Source organism: Gastrolobium bilobum, unplaced genomic scaffold (assembly GCF_033153095.1).
Source record: "Gastrolobium bilobum isolate Gb01-03AN ecotype WA unplaced genomic scaffold, APGP_CSIRO_Gbil_v1 utg11463, whole genome shotgun sequence".
Lineage (NCBI taxonomy): Eukaryota > Viridiplantae > Streptophyta > Magnoliopsida > Fabales > Fabaceae > Gastrolobium > Gastrolobium bilobum.
This window is the reverse complement of record NW_026896863.1, coordinates 34,601-53,862: the sequence shown is the minus strand read 5'-3', so window position 1 is coordinate 53,862 and position 19,262 is coordinate 34,601. Positions and strand designations below refer to the sequence as shown.

The 19,262-nt window shown below is 35.9% G+C and overlaps 1 pseudogene; it reads right to left on the bottom strand.

The window, feature by feature from the left end:
- Positions 1-11,677: 11,677 nt before the first annotated feature.
- On the bottom strand, positions 11,678-18,957 carry LOC133302468 (TMV resistance protein N-like; annotated as a pseudogene).
- Between the last annotated feature and the right edge of the window lie 305 nt (positions 18,958-19,262).

The window sequence follows — 19,262 nt, the reverse complement described above, 5'->3', positions numbered from 1 at the left end:
CTTTCTTTTGTCCTGGTAGTTTGAATTCCCCTTTCGTGAATGCATGTATTTGTTTAAAGTTTGCGGAGCAGGATTCTTCTGTGCTAGAATTAGCTCGGCTTCTATTATCGTTACTTTGATTTTGGGCTGGCTTCTTTCGCCCGATGTCCTTAGTTCGGCGAAGTGATGTCCGCTTCTTTAATTCTGAACCTGTCTTCTCTTGTCGATACTTTTTATCTTGACTCGACTTCTTTATGGAAGCAGTTTTCGTTGTTTCCAGTTGTTCTTGTATTCGAGTTGACTTGTATTGCCATAATCTTAAACATGGGCGACATTGTTATCTAAACTAGGCTTCGTTTCCACAAAATGAAGGGTCGAAATGCTGGTTTATTTTGTATTTTCTTTTTCTTCCATTTTGGGGGCCTTTGGGTTCTTTTGATTTTGTAATGGGTATTGCCAAGTCTTTTTTTCGATATTTTATTTTCTGGTACGATAGTTTAGATTTTCTCTTTTCGAATGCATGCTTTGTTTTCAGGTTTGCCGTTTTGGAATGAGCTCAGTTTCTCTGGTCGATGTTTTATTTGTGAGGGTAGCATTATACCGCTTTGAGCCTGGCTTCATTTACGCTGGCTTTTTTATTTGGGGCTTGGCCTCTTTGTCAAAGTCTTTTTGTGAAGGCGATTTTTGCCTTCTTGATTTTGAGCCCAACTTCACATATCATGGCTTTCTTATTTGACTTAACTTTTATGCCAAGGTCTTCCTATATGAAAGGGTCGCATGTGCAATCTTGATTTTGAGCCCGACTTCCTATACTGTGGATTTCTTATTCGACTTGGCTAGAGTCATTTCAAGATAATGGAGGTGGCTCCAGCCTCTTTCCATTGAGCCCGACTTCTTTTGCCGTGAATTTTTAATTTGAGCCCCGCTTCTTTCACTGTGGCTTTTTTTATCTGATCCCGACTTTGCATACCGTGGCCATTTTTATTTGCATCTAGCTTCGCTCGCTGTGGCTTTTTCAATTTGAGCCCCACTTCTTTTGCAATGAATTTTTTATGACTTGGCTTCTTTCGTCTAAGTCTTAAGTTCATCTTCATCTCAGGTTGGGGTGCAATCATTTTACCAGGATCACGATATCTCCAAATCTGTCTTCATCTTCAATTGGAGCCCAAGGCTGTGGCTGGGATGGTTTGTGGCTGGGTTCGAAGTCTGAACTTCTAAACTTGGACCCGAGGCTTTAGTCGGGCTGCTTTGAGGCTCGGCTCTAAGGCCAAATTGCTTAATTAGCATGGCGAGGGTGATGCCCTTTTTGCCATTGTGGGCGCTCAATGAGGTGGTCGAGCTTCTTAACTAGCGAGAGGTGAGGGAATTGCCCCCTTTTTCCTTTCTAGCGCTCGAGCATATCAAGATCGTTTTCCTTTGGTACGGATTTGCTTATCAAATCGTCTTGAGCCAACGCATAATTGGTCACAGGGGTTGTCCAGCTGCAAGTATCCCTCTTATCTGTTTAGACCTTGGTGACTAATCTGGTCATGGTATAGTGCTTGTGAGCATGATTGTAGTAGGCATGTTGCAATACATATGATTCATTATACCTATTGAAAAATAATGTCACAGGACATGTCATTAGTTGTAAATTAAAATAAAGGGACATGTTACCAGAGGTCGATGTTGTATACTCTTGGTGCTGGCCAATAGTTTCGAATGCTATCCATCCAAAAAGATTAATTAAACTGATTTTGTGTTCCTCGATGTGACCTCTTATGACCAACCGTGATGTAGTGATCATTCGGCTCAGTTGGCCACCGAGATAATTGTGCAGCACATGAGTTATTGGGAAACTAGCTTGCTAGTGGCCATGATGCTCATCAATCTTGCAACACTAACGTGAAATTTTGTGGGTGTACCGACAAATTTATCCATAAGATAATGATCGCCAATTTTTGGCTTTCTTCTATGTCTTAGCTGACTTTACTAGAAAAAGTATGAGAAGGAAAACATTTGTGAATAGTTATCCAAGATATTTTCACTGCTTCTTTGCAAAAATAGTCTCGATTCCCTCCAACACCATGTCCAAGTGGTATAGCATTAGTGGATGGCCTTCTCCTCGGAAAGCTTATTTGGACACTAATATAAATGGTCATTTAGAGTTCACAATACAATAGCTTTCTCCAATATAGAAATCCTTTTAAGAACCTTGGTGGATAGTGCAAGCATTTTCAAAATAAACTTTACCTTTGCCACTTGTCATAAAGAAGCATGGCTTGACCCAAAGATTCTATTTTTCAATTCATTATTAGAAATCAAAGCTTACATGGGTCTTGGATATGATCGCAGGCCCAATTCTTGATAACGCAAAGTCAGAAAGCTTGGCCACCCATTTCACATCCAATAAGATATTCGTCATTTCAACGTCGCGACGGAACATGCTTTTGCCAAGATCCAATGAAGTAATTGATAAATATTTTGTTGTGTTTACAGCTAGCTCTGTTGAATTACAAGCCCTAAGCAACACCTCATATAATCAAAAATGAAAGCCCCATTTTTTATTCTATGGTGCCAAAATAATGTGTGGATAGAAACTTATCTAACAACAATCGTACAGTAAGGGAACCGGTCTGGCCTTTGTAACTCTGGTGCTATTGCCCGTGCTGTTGTGGTTGCCACAAGGTGTGCCCTTTGGAATTTCTCCATTGTCATCTAGGCCCCTTTCCTTGTTGTTGAGCCATGTATGTCCACTCCTCTCGGTTCTGACGGACGACGTTCGATCTTGCTAACCGCTGATATGCCTTCAACATATGGGTAAATTAAAGCCAAAAAGTGGAAGATTATTGGTTAATCCTGAGTAAAAAGGAAACGTTTATTGTTGCTTTGCTGAAATTCCAAATCCAGGATTGTTCAACTGATTTTATGCTAATTTTGTAGGAAAAGAAGACAAAACTGGAGCCAAATGGAGATTTGCCAAAATGAAGATCCACGCTCATAGCGTGGATGTCACGCTGATGGCGTGAAGAATCAGAGACATCCACGCTCATAGCGTGGAACTCACGCTAATGGCGTGAAACCATTCTTGCTCCCACGCTGATAGCGTGGAACCCAGGCTAGTGGCGTCAGCATTCAGAGGCAGCCACGCTATTAGCGTGAAATTGACGCTAAGAGCGTCAGATTGCGAAATCACAGCACCGTGTTTTTAAAAGGACAATTTTGGAAGATAAAAAGGGGTACTATAAAAAGGACACTCAGCACATAATTAGGTATTCTGGACCTAAGGAGACCGTCGTGCGTCAGAAGGAGAGCTCTGGAGAGAAATTCTTGATCTTCTTTATTCTTCCATCTACATTCTCAAGTAACATTGAATATTGAATTTATCAGCCATGATAATGGTTGGATAAGTTTTCTTTATTGTAGTTAGGGTCACAAACCTTATATGCACCCTTGTTACGACAGATTGGTTTATTTCTACTCTTTTATATAAATTTCTTTATCTTTACCTTTTGCGAAATTTCTATTTTCTTTATTAGACTTGGTCAATCTAATAGTTGATGATAGTTTGAGGGTTAGAACCCTAGATAGGAATATTGGGGTTTTGATCATGAAAGGGGGTAAGATAACAATTATTATGCATGCTAAGAATAGATGTATATTTAATTGCAGATGCTTTAATTATCGTGTTCATTGCTTAATTTTCATGAGGGGTTACTAACGGATTAGGATTCCAATTGAGGTTAAAGGGTTAAATTGCCAAGGTATTGAAATTTAACTAATTAATTCTAGATGATAATTATCTGAGTATTTATATAAATAAGTATTCTTAAATCAATCCAAAGTAAGAAGTGGGGATCATATGGTGAGTGCACTCTAGCTACAATGCTTTTCTCATATTTTCACAAATCAATTATCATTTTTATTGTTTTCTCATAACCAAAATATAAAAACAAGTCTTTATTTTCAGTTCTCATTTTACACAAATCGACAATATTTGTCACAAACTCTTTGAACTCCTTCATTCTTGAAAGGACTATTAATTGATATACGATCACAATCCCTGTGGAGACGAACTTTACTTAACATCATATTACTTGCGCGATCGGTATACTTTCCGGAGAGCATCAAGTTTTTGGCGCCGTTGCCGGGGATTGGCGTTTCTTATATCAATTAATTTTGATTTTTAAGATTGGATTTTTATTTTATTTTATTTTTTATTTCTCTGTGATTCTTTAACAGTGCTACTAATCTCTTTTCTGAGTTGTATGCGAGGTAAAGAGCCAGAATTTTCACTTGATTTGGAGATTACAAAAACAGAAAAGAGGAATAGAAAACTTGCTCGGAAGAAGCTTGCATTCAACGAGTTAGGAATTCTGTCTGAAGAAGCACACAAGATGGCAGCAAACAATGAAGTGGATAATCCGCTCATGGACACCATTCTGACCCCACCATTCAACAGGCCTAATGCGAGTATTGTTCAGCCAAATATTGCCAACAATTGGGAGCTTAAGTCCTCTCATATTCAATTGGTGGAGAGAGCTCAGTTTGGAGGAGAGGAGAGTGAAGATCCCCACTGATTTATTGACAGATTCTTGAGGATCTGTGGCTCAACCAAACACCCTCAGGTGTCGAATGATTAAATCCGGTTGAGGTTGTTCCCTTTTGCTCTTAAGGGAAAGGCTCTAAGTTGGTTGTAAAGGCAGCCTGCAGCAAGCATTTCTACATGGGATGATATGTCTCAGAAGTTCGTCGCTGAGTTCTTCTCGATGGAGAGGTACAACCAGATGGTGAATGATATCACCAATTTCACTCAGTTACAGGGTGAAACTATGTGTGGAGCATGGAACAGATTCAAGGATCTAATGAGTAGGTGTCCTCAGTATAACTTGACTGCTGGTAATCAGGTGAGAATCTTTTTCAATGGTTGCAAGCCTGAGATTCGGATGGTGTTGAATGGTGCAGCAGGTGGCACTATTAAAACTCTGAGAGCAAATGAGACTCTTAAGTTGATTGAGAGGATGGCTGCCAATGAAAATAAAGTGTTGTCATCCAAGCCTAAAAGATGTATCCTTCAACTGGAAGGTAATGATGCGGTGTTGGCTGAAAATAATTTGTTATCTCAGCAGATAGCAAAATTGACCTCAAGGCTTGACAAGATGCAGCTTGCTGGTGTTCAGACTAAAGTTGCTGCTGTTGTGTGGGAATATTGCCAGGACAATCACGAGTCTAATGAATGCCCTTTGATGCTTCTAATTCACCTCAACAAGTACAGGTGAATGGCGTTTGGTATGATCAAAGACCTCCGCCACAAAATACTCCAAGAAATCAGAATTTTCCTTAAGGAAGTAGCAATTTTCAGAGAAGAGGTCAAGGAGGTGGTCTTGATTATAGTTCTAACAACTTCCTGCAGCCTCCACCAATCCAAACCAAGGAACCTTCTGATTTGGAGAGGTTAGTTGGACAAATGGCTCAACACTCTAATGATTTCATGGAAGAGACTAGAGCCAATACCAAGAACACACAGGCTTCTATCAGAAATTTGGAGAATCAAATTGGCCAACTGGCAAAACAAATGGCTGATAGAACTCCAGGTACCTTCCCTAGTAACACAGTTACCAATCCGAAGGAAGATTATATGGCCATCACAATTAGAAGTGGTAAAATACTTCCATCTCCTGAGGTTGAAGAAAAGCTTAATGAAGTTAAGAAGCCAGAAAAAGAAGTTGAAATTCCTTCTAAGGTTGGGAAGCCTCTTCAGAAAGGTGAAGAAAAAGAGCAACCGATTGTTGCTGAAAAGAAGAAATTTAAGCTGAGTCCTGATTATGTGAGAACTATGGCACCTTATCCTGAAAGATTCAAGAAAGATGCTCAGAAGCAACATTACGAAAGGTTCCTAGATTTATTCAGAAAGCTTCACATTAATATTCCATTTGCTGAAGCCTTGGCTAATATGCCCAATTATGCCAAGTTTATAAAGGATCTTTTGTCAAGGAAGCACAAGTTACAAGAGTGCCAAACTGTAGCACTTACTGAGGAGTGCAGTGCTATCATTACAAGGAAATGTCCTCCTAAGCTTCGTGATCCTGGAAGTTTCAACATTCCCATTGAAATTGGTAACACAAAAATCAGCAGGGCATTATGTGATCTTGGGGCTAGCATTAATTTGATGCCTCTTTCTGTTTGCAAATCCTTAGGGATCACATAACTAAAACCCATTATGGTTTCTCTTCAACTTGCTGATAGATCTTTAAGGAAGCCTAGTGGAATAATTGAAGATGTTCTTGTGAAGGTGGACAAGTTCATCTTTCCTGCTGATTTTGTGGTGCTTGATACGGAGGCAGAAAATGAAATGCCACTTCTTTTAGGTAGACCTTTCTTAGCTACATCTCATGCCATGATCTATGTTGAGCAAGGAAAGCTTGAGTTAAGGACGAATGATGAGACCATTACCATCAACGTCTTTGACTCGATGAAACATTCTTCTGACAAAGACGACTGTTTTAGTCTTGATGTTTTAAAGGAAGTGGGGAAAGCAGAAAAATCTTCTAGTCAAGAGCTTGGTGAAGAACTTGAAGCACGTTGTCTTGTTCCTTTTAAGGAAGAAAAGAAAGTGGCATTTGAGGTTCTTGAAATGAATGAGGATGTCAAACATAAGAGGAAGCCTCAAAGGAAGCATAAGGCTACAAAGAAGAAGGCAATGAGAAAGGAAGTGGTGAAACTCTTTGATACTAGTTGGAAGATGTATATGGATTATCGGAGGATGATGGCCGATAAAAAGAGAATCTGTGGGAAAAGACACTGAGACTCTATCTCTCAAAGGAAACAATACTTCAAGGAGTTCTTCACATGGATTCACGGTTGGAATCAAATCTGGGAATTGTGGTCTCATACACCAAGGCATCCAGTACCACCGGATCCTCCATTTGCTGAGTCATCCCACGCTGCTGAAGGGGATGACATGGAGGGTTGATTATATCTCCTTGCTGACGGAGATTTTGTATATTAGTTTATTTTTTTGTTTCGTATTTTTAGTTATTTTGTGTTGGTATATCTCTCTCTGATGTTTTAATGTGCGCATTATAGTTTATCCTATATGCCACTGTTTGTTTCGTTGTGCAGGTTTTTCTTCCTTCTTGTGGTTTAATTATTGTTGAGGACAACAATTCTCTAAATCTGGGAATGGTAGGCTTGCATCTTAAAACTGCAATTCTTCTATCAGGGGAGATATTCTAACTCTTCTAATTTTCTTAGTTATTTTTGTAGTTATTTTGTGTGCTATATAAAAAAAAATAGTGATATGTTTTTCAAGCAATTCTCAGGTTTAAATGTGCTTATCTAGTTAATGTGCTTGACTGAATTCTTGGAAGTATGTTGTATGACATTCTGGCATGACATTGCATAGATATAATGGGATTACATGATTTCTCGTTTGTCTGAACTGATGTTGTGAAATTCTGATAATGTCTGAGGTCAATTTTCTTGAGTCTATATTGATACCATAGCTGAGAGGTTTGAGCTTAAACATTGAATTTTCTTGTTGAAAGACCTCACTGTTGTAACACTCTAGAATTTGATATGTTTCTCTGTTATGCATGCAATGGTTGAAGTGATAAAGGCATTTTGTTCTTGTTAGCTATTGGCCAAAATAATCCACCTGTATGAAATTTTTCCATTGCTAGCCCTTGAGCTTGAACTTAATTTTGTTGATAAATGACCTGTGCCTGATTGATGGCTTAGCCTATATCCATGTGACTTACCTTGATTGAGATTGAATTACTGATGTGTTGAAAATAAAACAAAGAAATTGAGGTAAGCTCCACAAAGGTCAAGTAATTAGGATGTAAATTTCATCTGTGCCCTTAAAAAAAAAGGAAAAAAAGCAAGAAAAAGAAAAAAAAGGGTGAATGTGCATAAAAGGTGTTTGGAAGGAATTAATTCTCGAAATTCTGTGGGAATGTTAGTGGAGCAAAGCCATTGATTGAATGTGTTAAAGTGAAATAACATCAGTTTTTCAATCTCATTGTTGTTTGAGCTACCGTCCATATATTCCTACCTTTTAACCCGGCCAAGTTACAACCTGTGAAGTCCTTTTGATCAATTGATGCATGTGTTTGATTCTTCATTTTTAAGAATTTTTGAGAATATGATCAAGCCTATGGTAGTGTTATAGCTGTGATTGATTGAGTGCTCATGATACCCTTAAACACTGAGTGTTGAGTGGACTTTATTTATCTGTGTGAGAGGTAATCAATGTAGACTTGTATCTTTAAGTAGCTGATGACATTGTTGGGAGTTTATGATATTGGGTCAGGCATGCATGGCATATTGTGTCTGAGAATGTCTATGGATTGTTATGTTGGATTAATTGAATATGTCTTGGATTGAGTCTTGTACATTGCTGGGGACAGCAACGTTTAAATCAGGGAATGATTTGATATGCCTTCAGAATATGGGTAAATTCAAGCCAAAAAGAGGAAGATTATTGGTTAATCCTGAGTAAAAAGGCGACGTTTATTGTTGCTTTGCTGAAATTCCAAATCCAGGATTGTTCAACTGATTTTATGCTGATTTTGTAGGAAAAACAGACAAAATTGGAGCCAAATGGAGATTTGCCAAAATGAAGATCCACGCTCATAGCGTGGATGTCACGCTGATGGCGTGAAAAATCGGAGACATCCACGCTCATAGCGTGGAACTCACGCTAATGGCGTGAAACCATTCTTGCTCCCACGCTGATAGCGTAGAACCCAGGCTAGTGGCGTCAGCATTCAGAGGCAGCCATGCTCTTAGCATGAAATTGACGCTAAGAGCGCCAGATTGCGAAATCACAGCACCGTGTTTTTAAAAGGACAGTTTTGGAAGATAAAAATAGGGACTATAAAAAGGACACTCAGCACAGAATTAGGTATTCTGGACCTAAGGAGACCGTCGTGCATCAGAAGGAGAGCTCCGGAGAGAAATTCTTGACCTTCTTTATTCTTCCATCTACATTCTCAAGTAACATTGAATATTGAATTTATCAGCCTTGATAATGGTTAGCTAAGTTTTCTTTATTGTAGTTAGGGTCACAAACCTTATATGCACCCTTGTTACGACGGATTGGTTTATTTCTACTTGTTTATATAAATTTCTTTATCTTTACCTTGTGCGAAATTTCTATTTTCTTTGTTAGACTTGATCAATCTAATAGTTGATGATAGTTTGAGGGTTAGAACCCTAGATAGGAATATTGGGGTTTTGATCTTGAAAGGGGGTAAGATAACAATTATTATGCATGCTAAGAATAGATGTATATTTAATTGCAGATGCTTTAATTATCGTGTTCATTGCTTAATTTTCATGATGGGTTACTAAGGGATTAGGATTCCAATTGAGGATAAAGGGTTAAATTGCTAAGGGATTGGAATTTAACTAATTAATTCTAGATGATAATTATCTGAGTATTTATATAAATAAGTATTCTTAAATCAATCCAAAGTAAGAAGTGGGGATCATATGGTGAGTGCACTCTAGCTACAATGCTTTTATCATATTTTCACAAATCAATTCTCATTTTTATTGTTTTCTCATAACCAAAATATAAAAACAAGTCTTTATTTTCAGTTCTCATTTTACACAAATCGACAATATTTGTCACAAACTCTTTGAACTCCTCCATTCTTGAAAGGACTATTAATTTATATACGATCACAATCCCTGTGGAGACGAACTTTACTTAACATTATATTACTTGTGAGATCGATATACTTGCCGGAGAGCATCAACCGCCCTACTAACAGGTTCCATATATGAGAAAAGTGTGGCTACTAGAGGCGGGGCTCTGAGAAGTTTCACGAGGCTGCTGTGGTGGCTCCGACAGATGAGGGCAAGACGATTGGTGATCTCCAACTTGTCCACATGGTGGCGGAGAGCGAGAGTTTCAGCGATGAGTTGTTCTTGGTTTTTGGGTACTGGCAGTTCGTCGCACTTCACGTGTTTGCCATGATTGGGTGTGATCGAAGTTTACCGATTTCCAAGAGACAATGGCAATGTTCGATCATATAGATCGAAATGTCCAATCTAATGATTGGTATGTTTATGTTGAATCTAAATGCCCTCTCTCAGGTACCTATAAGGGAGATACTTTAGAGAATAGCGGATCATTGTACACTATAATAACGACGTAGCCAAAGAATGAGGTGTGTGCACAATGACATCCAAGAGAGAAGGGGTTTTGAGTGTGTGTATGCCTGGTTGACTTAACCATTTATTTATAGATGGGTTATCTGGTAGGAATGGACTTCTGGGCTTCTTAGAAATATTAGGGGTCCAATTCTTGATCAATTACTATAACACTAGGATTAGTATAAGGGTTCGCTTTTTCTGCAGTTACTGCAGATAACTTATCTGCAGTAAGTCAATAAGACATCGTTTAGTGACGGAAATCATGGTGTTTTTGTAATTTTAATTTATTTCAGGGTTATAATAGTCTTTATACTTATAATTTTTTAAGATTTCAATACCAAAACGATATCGTTTTGGGAATAAATGCAGATAACTTATCTGCATTAACTGCAGAAACATTTTTCCCTTAGTATAATTAAGGAATTTTTTCTTAATTTTTCTCTTAGTTGCTTAGCCCTTCTTGAACCTTTTAAAGTGTGGGCTTTGTATCAAGTTCATAACATATAATAACTCATGAACGTTTGATTCGATGGAATAATTAGCCAGATTTTTATACTTTTTAACAAAGTTGTATATATGAAGTGCAAGGAACACAAATATTTTTTTTAATATTTAGTTACTTCAATTCGTTTCCCATGTTTACTATTTATTGGAAGAAAATTATTAATTTTTTTTGTGAAAAATTATTAATCTTTTATATTAAGTCATACCTGCAAGCAACAACTTTCACTTTTTTTTATATATTTTTTGTCATAGCATCATTAGATACCATTTCACCCTGTTGTATTGGAAGAAGTGAAATTATACTTTTATGTTACACGAGATTCATCTCTCATGTTACATTCACATAAAAAGATGTGCCTTTCTTTTTCTTTTCTTTTCTTTTTTAAAAAATTGGTAGGTCCCACTTTATTTATCTCATAACATAAGATAACTTCTCTCATACTACATAAGAAAAATAAAGCCCTTGGATGAAAGGTATTAATTATTATGATATAAGTGCCCATTGACCACAAGAGGAGGCACATAAGGGTAACATAGATTCCATCTTCTAATATAGTGGCATCTGTTAAATCAAATAAATCAGGACTTTTCATTTCAATATTTATAAAATATCGAAAAAGCAATTTACTTATTTGGAGTTGTTTTATATAAATAAACGTGGCAAGTGTAGATACGTCTTCAATGATAAACAAAAAACTATTTATAAAAAAAAATAAAAAAAAAATAAAAACTTAATTGTCATGTAGCAGCATTTTATTTTATGGGAGGCCACTGTACCGACCCAGACGGATAATGCCATTTGTTTCAGCACCTTCTAAGGATTATGTGGAACCTACTCTACTAATGTTAATTAATCCATAATTAAATGCAGAAAAGGTTTAATATAAAAAAAAAAAACAAAAAAAAAAATGTTGCAAACAAAGTATAAAGAGAAAAAAGCTTTCCGAAGGCTGTTTTTTTTACTCAAACATGTGACTTCCAAATTACAAAGAAAATGCTTTATCACTCAACCAAACAAAGTATTGACTTAGCTTTGTGACTTCCAGATATAACTTAGCTTTGCCTCTTGTTGTCCAATCATGCAAGCAAATATAAAGGCATTTGCAAAAATAATATTTCTTGGCATTAGACTACTAATTATTTCAAACATGTCCTTGTCTAATCTTTCATCACCAACACACAGCAAAAGTATATTTGTCATTCTAAGCCATTGATGAAAATATCTTTTCAACAACTAAGCCCTTGTTCACTTCCTGCAAAACAAAGACAAGTATAATTAAGGTATCATCAGGTGAATCATTTCCCTATAAAGGTGCAAAATCACAATTATTGTAAAGGTCATGCCAATGTCAAATAATAATGGCGAGCTTCATTGCTGGTGACAAGAATACAATATTATGTTGAAAATCTACCAAGTTATTCAAGAACTTTTCAGAATCAAGTTTATGCAAAAGGAAACTATGAGGCTTGTTAAAACTGAACATCATAAAATCTGTACTCATTTAGGCAATATGTTATGAGGCACAATATTCTCCCTTCATAAGTCAAACCAAGAAGAGAGTCGTTACCATTGTTGACTGTCCGCTATAGCTTTCTCATTTTCAACCATAAAAACATTGAAGCATAAGGATGATATAATGCGAGAAAATAAAACAAAAATTTAAAACTTGATATTTAGTCCCCTTTTTAGAGTATTTCATAAAACAATAAATTCAAATTCTGCATTGTATTTTTGTATTTTAGAAACGAAATTTTCATACTAAGAGATTGTAAATTCAAGGCTATTTCCATCCTCTTTTCAGACAATCACTTATAAAAATCAGCAAATACTGAATTGAAGCTCTTGAGTATATTTACCTGGGGCTTCACTTTAACAGTGAAATGGTCACTCTTCACGGCAACAGGGTCGGACCTAAAACACTTTCTAGATGATCTAGCATGTGTTGGCAAATTGAATGAAGAGGGAAAAAAAAGTAGTCCTGACTTCTAGAAAAATTTAGTATTTTCCAGGATGATCCCCAAATTACTCTACAACAAGTTTTTTGTTATTTTATAGAACAAGAGTTATTACTGTTTTGTTAAGTTCAGAATAGAATAGAGTTTCTGTTTGCAAAACCAAAGACAAATAGTTTACAAATTAGATAATATCCAGTACTATCAAATTTGACTTGGAAAACATATGACATCACCTAGTGGGTTTTACTCAAACTATTAGAATGAAAGGAAAGGAAAGGAAATTAAAGCACAGTAATTTGAATGACCAAAATATTATGACAAAACGAAATGACCATTTTCAACTAAATAGTACAAAGTTTATTATACCAAGATGCTTCAAATATATGTTTCATACTATATCCATGTAACAAGTAATGTTTTGATAACAACACACACTAACAGAAACAAAGAATAAACATAACTTCATTAATAGGCTAATAGACAAAGCATATTCCACCTATCCACAAACATGTTTGTTTACTATCTATATTCTCACAAAAGGTATACCAAAACCAGATTACTTTGCAATTAAAATTCGTTATAGTCAACGCTCTGATATGCCTTATTAATCTTTACAGAGTAATTAGAAAAAAGAACTCTCAATCTGCAATGTAATTTCCTAATTTTTTTTTTTATACGTAGGTAATTTTCCTAATTTACTTCTTCATGCGGAACTGAAAAAAAATTAATTACTGAAGATGTATCAACGTATTAATAAAAAAAATTATTGGATAAACATGGTTTACCCAAATTGGATGCACTTTGATAATAATAAAGTATTGATACATTATTAATTTTAATAATTAATAATGTGTTAATGCTTCAAAAAGATAATTACCTCAGGGCTTGGGGAAGATGTTGTGTGCTTTCAATACCTAAGTGAAGGCCCAGATTAGAAAGATAATTTTCTTTGCCCTTGGCTCCACGATTCTCTTCGTTAGTAACCAACCAATTGTATGGAAGATGGATTTCAGGACACAAGCTGCTTTCTTTTACATTATTAATGACAAAGGGGAGTTCTTCTGCATACACATCTTTCTTGACTACCATGCGTAACCCCCATTTCTTAATCATGAGACCTGGGCGGGCTTTAAATGTGATACGCGCTCCTGTTTTTACAAAATGGCAGTGCTCCCGGGAGATATAGATTATCCAAAGATATTTCGAGCCATCAATCTTATTCAGTTCCAAACTGAGTGGCATATCGAAGCATTCTTCTGTGAATTCACTTTCAAAAGAAAGATAAAAAGGATGCGGTCGTGAAAAGGAGGACAGATCTATTGTACCGGACATCACATTATGATTGTTTACCTCAAATGCTACACCAAAGGCAAAACCATTCCAGTTGTCATCCACATCAAAATCTTCTATCCTTATTATTTCAGCCTCATTAAATTGATGTGTGAACCACTCAGGAAGAATTTGATCTGACGAAGTGAACCACTCAGGAAGAATTTGATCTGATGAAGAATCAATAATTTCCCAATCCCAAGGAATAACAATGTCAAAGCCACACCGGAAGTGTCGGGGTTCCTTGTACCAAACAAAAAACCACTTAGGTATATTAGAGCTAGAGAGAGATAGTGGAAGGAAAGGTATACTAAGTGCGTATCCTAACTAATCTTCTATATGGGCATTAAAAAATATATCATGTAATTCTGATATATGATTAATCAAGCTGAGAGTATACGCACCTCAATTAGACATCGAAGCCACCGAAATGCAGAGTCCCAGAACCTAGCACCAGCCAGCTTGGGGCAATCAAAAATATATAATCCAGACCTATGATCACGGGATCCGGATGCCGTTTGAAAATAGCTTCCCACTGATGAATACCTTGCCTTCGGACCCAGAAGCTCAGGTAAAGATTGAAGCTCATGGCAATGCGCCAAGTTTAAATATGCTAGCCTTTCAAGCCTCCCGATGGTAGAAGGTAATGAAACAAAGTTGTTTCTCTCTAGATTTAGTCTTTCTAAACAATTCATCTGTCCAATACCATCGGATACTTCACTTAGATTGCAAAAGCCCAAATCTAGAAGAATCAAAGCTGGAACGATAGAAAAACTAAAAGACCATTGCGGGGGAAGCTTTCTAAGTTTAAAGCAGCCATGGAAATCTAGAGTTATAAGAGATTGCATGGCGTAAACCTGATAGGGTATACTCACAAGACTTGTGCAGTCTCTACAACTCAAGAATCTAATCTTTGTACGAGTTCCAATTGATTCATGAACAACAGATAAACTAGTACATTGATCAATATCAAGGTACTCGAGATTCGATGCCTTTGTAAAATCTCGCATTTTTTCAAGTTTTGTACAACCAGAGAGCTCCAGAACTCTCATAGAACTTAAATTACAGTCACTGCCAAAATCAAGGACAACCAGACTGCTACAGTTTTGCAAACTCAAGAAAGCAAGTTTACTCAAAATTCCAATTGATTGATGGACATGGCGTAGGTTTGTACATCCCGTGAGATCTAACCACTCAAGATTTGGGGTCCCATCAAAGACTGGAGTTTCCGTAAGATATTTAGAGTTGCCCAAATCTATCCTTTTTAAACTGGGAAGATCCTGTGAAAAGAGAATTAGCAAATACCAATTAACATTCTGTATCAAAACTTGAATTTCATTCATTGATTTGCTTTGGCATGTAATCAGAATTGGAGTCAAAAATTTTATTTATATATAAACAGAGAAATATTTTATGTAAGTTTAGTGCATTAACTTGGGAAAATAATATTCAAGAAAAATAGTTTTATTTTGGTTCATTATGTACAAGTATTTTTAAAATCTGACCCAATCATGTACAAACTTTTCAAATGATTTATTAATAAATAAATAAATAAAAAATAGTAAAAAAAAAATTTACATTCAAAGTTTATCAAAATTATTTAATTTTTTAGTTATTCCAAATATTATGATTTACTATAATTTAAAAGTAAGAAAAAATTATTTTTTTTTAAAAAAATTCACCTCTCACATTTCTCATTTTTATAGAGCTCTTTCAAAAATTTTAACATAATAATTTTTTAAGTGATTTTTTATTTGAATTTTTAATTTGAAAATTACTAAGGTTCCACAAAATTTATAAAAAATAAACAACCAATACATTTTTTTAAAAATTTTTAAGCCTTTTAAACATAATAAGATTTTTAAGTAAATTATATTCATTTTGAATTTCTAAAATTATTATTCCATTATAGAATTTCAAAATCTTCAACTATTATGCCACTTCTTTTGAAAAATAATTGAGATATATAATTGTTGTTCCCATTATTTCTTTAAAGCAATAAAAAAATGAAAAGCAAAAATATTAGATTACCTTGCGGCCGTCCCACAGTCGTTGGATGCTGCTATTACGCATATTCAATTCAACAAGACCATAGGGCTCAAAATTGGATGGCAAAGAAGTGAAAGGGTAACCGTGCCACATAAGATATTGCAGGTGGCAAGAAAGAGAATCCAGGTTTCCTGAAAAATTCTTATGATTTAATATCAGCAACGTAAGACCTGTCATCTTCGACAACCCTTCCGCACTCGCACTCGTCTGAGAGCATTCAGCAACATCTTTTTCATCTAGAACTATAGCTTCAACCTTGTCTGTTTCCTAAAATATATAAGAATAAATATGTTTTAAAAAATGGAAAAAAAATAAAATTACTTGAATCAACTGAACTTTTTTTTTGTTGGAAATAAAACCTTGTCTATGACTATATATCTTTATGAAATAATAAAAATCATAAAACATTCTAATGAAAAAAAAGGGAGATCGTGGAATTTGGAAAGACAAATTGTTACCTTATTTCTCATCAAGACACTATGGAAATCCAGGTGACTCCACAATCTACTCCATGACCATGGCTTTCTGGGAAATTGATGCGAAACAATATGCTTCCCCAATTCTTGCAACATTTCATGCATATGAATTTTCTTATTTTTAATCATTATGAGTGATGTCTCAATCAAACGTCGTATTCCAGTGACAGGGTACAATCTACAAGCATCTAGAATTCGTTTTACATAATCCTCTCTCTCCCCTTTAAAGAAACAAGCAATGTGCAGAAATATTTCTTTCTCGTCATGTTGTAGTCCATCAAAACTTAAACGAAGCACATCTATAATATCTTTGTCTGGATTATTCTTCAATCTATCCAAGGCGTCTATCCACTGGGGAGCATCTTGGTCACACAAGAAAGTACCCACGACACTAATTACTAATGGAAGCCCTTTAGCATATTTTAGTATCTCAGTAATCAACTCCTCATAAATGCTATTGCTCTTTGAATCATCACTTTTGAAGGCTTTTCTGCATAAAAGTTGACGAGCGTCATTACCTTTCATCAGTTGAGCCTCATAAAGTTCACGCTTTTTATACGCTGTAAGAATATGCTTATCTCTAGTGATTACGATCATTCTACTTCCTGCGTGAAGCAATTCAGGATTTATAGCTAAATTCTGAAGTTGCTCTACTTTATCAACATTGTCAAGAACTATAAGGACCTTTATGTTGGGTAGCCTATTTCTTACGATTCTGGATATTTCAGGAGGACTGCATTTGTCTAGATCTTCGTCTTTTAGAGTTTGACAAAGAATTAGTTTCTGCACAGCAGTAGCACCACCTTCTCTATAATGGTTGCTTACGTCGTCAATAAAACAGCAAGCGTCAAACTGATAAGAGATTCTGTTGTACAAAGCAGTAGCAAGAGTTGTTTTTCCTATTCCACTCATTCCCCAGATTCCCAAAACTCGGAAATTATCCTCCTCCTCTGAGTTTAATTCTAAAATGCTTTCTAATGTTGCTACACGAGGTTGCATCCCAATAATGTCGTCATCAACAGGCCCCGAGAATTTATGATCCAATGTTTTTATTACCTCGTGAACAATATCTTCAATCTCTTCGGACTCTGGCCTAACAGAGAGAGGAAATAATAAAATCACTAAATTCAGCTACGGACCCAGAAAAATTTCTCTCTATGAGCGTACATTTAGGTGGTGGGGGTTCGGGGGGCAGCGGGGCCGAATTTATTTTTTTTGTAAAAAAAATTTAAATTAACGCTTGAACCCGCTCATAATCTAGTTGCTTCTGTAACAAAGAATGCAGAAATCATGGGAATGGAAATAAGTTTTCTATCTAATCAATTTGCGTTGCTACGTTGTTTTAATCATCCTTGTACGTTGCTACGTTGCTAACTAATATAAGAATAAATATCATTTTTAATCCCTAAAAAAAATTCGGTCTCCACTTTAGTTCATTATAAAAAAAAAGAGTCACCTAGTCCCTATGAAATTTAAAGTGGACTTATTTTAGTCTTTTTGATAATTTGTGAATAATCACGATTTTATTTAAGTTGATCCACTTTGAATTTTATAGAGACCTCTTTGAGACTAATTTTTGGTAAATGACTAAAATGAGACTATATTTTTTGTTAGGAACTTAAAATGATATTTGTTGTTACTATAAATATTAAACCAAGAGACAAATAATAACCTACATGACTACCAAAAAAAAATTTAAAATCCAAAATCTCATGTGCGCAACCTTGGTCCGCCAGTGACTAAAGTATCCCACGAGGAAATAAGAAGGAAAAAAAATGTAGGAATTCATTTTAGGATAATATATTAAGAGTTTGGTCTTTGTCATTTTAAATGACATAAGTTATGTCATTTTAGGAGAGAGATAGACACAGAAAAAAAAAAAATCATGGAAGAGAGAAAGTGGATGGTTTAAATTTAAATTTTCTGTGTCTGTATCTCTGTTAAAATGACAAACACATTTCCCATGTATTAATGGTTATAAAGTTATTGTTAACCAGGAACTAATGTTAAAAATAAAATAAAATAACCGTAGTACTCACTTATTGCGGACATCCCAACCAGCTAAACCTGACAAATCCGTCATAGCTTTCATCCATCGAAAAACCTTGGATCGATCTTGTCTGAATTTTTGTTTGAGTGATAAAAAGGCTTTCAAATAAACCCCAGTCTGATGTCGCACGTGAGATGGATCCAACATTTATAGAAAATTGGGAAAACAGTTTGTTTCAATTTTCCACGGCATTCATTTATAGAAGCCATTTCATCCAAACACCATTTTGAATTAGCATAATCTTCGGAGAAGACAACGATAGAAACCCGTGAATTACGAATTGCTTGTAAAAGCTGTGATGAAATGGGTTGTCCTTTCTCGAGCCGTTTGTCATCCTTGAAGGCAGTAAAGACCTTTCCTGGAGAGATGAGCGAAAAGATGATCAACAAAAGAGTTGCGTGTATCAGTACCTCTGAAACTGATAAACACATCGTATGTAGTGCTGCTTTGGATGTTACTCGAATCCATGGAAGAACTGGAAGCTGTACCTCCCTGATCCAACGGGTTCAGATCGGAAGATAGCCCAATCTGAGCACTAGGCCGTCCCGGGAGTGTAAATCTCCGATTGGGTAAATCATCTTTGATATGAATACGAGGCATCTTATCAATCAACCAAGTCACGGGAAGAACGGTTCTCACTGGTAGGAGAGGAAGAAAAGAAAGTCACTTGATATTTGATAAATGTAAGAGATGAGAGTTGCAGTCAAAGACTAATAAGACTCGAATATGAATAGCTAGACAGTGAGAGAGGTATAGCCAAGTGTTCCACTTAA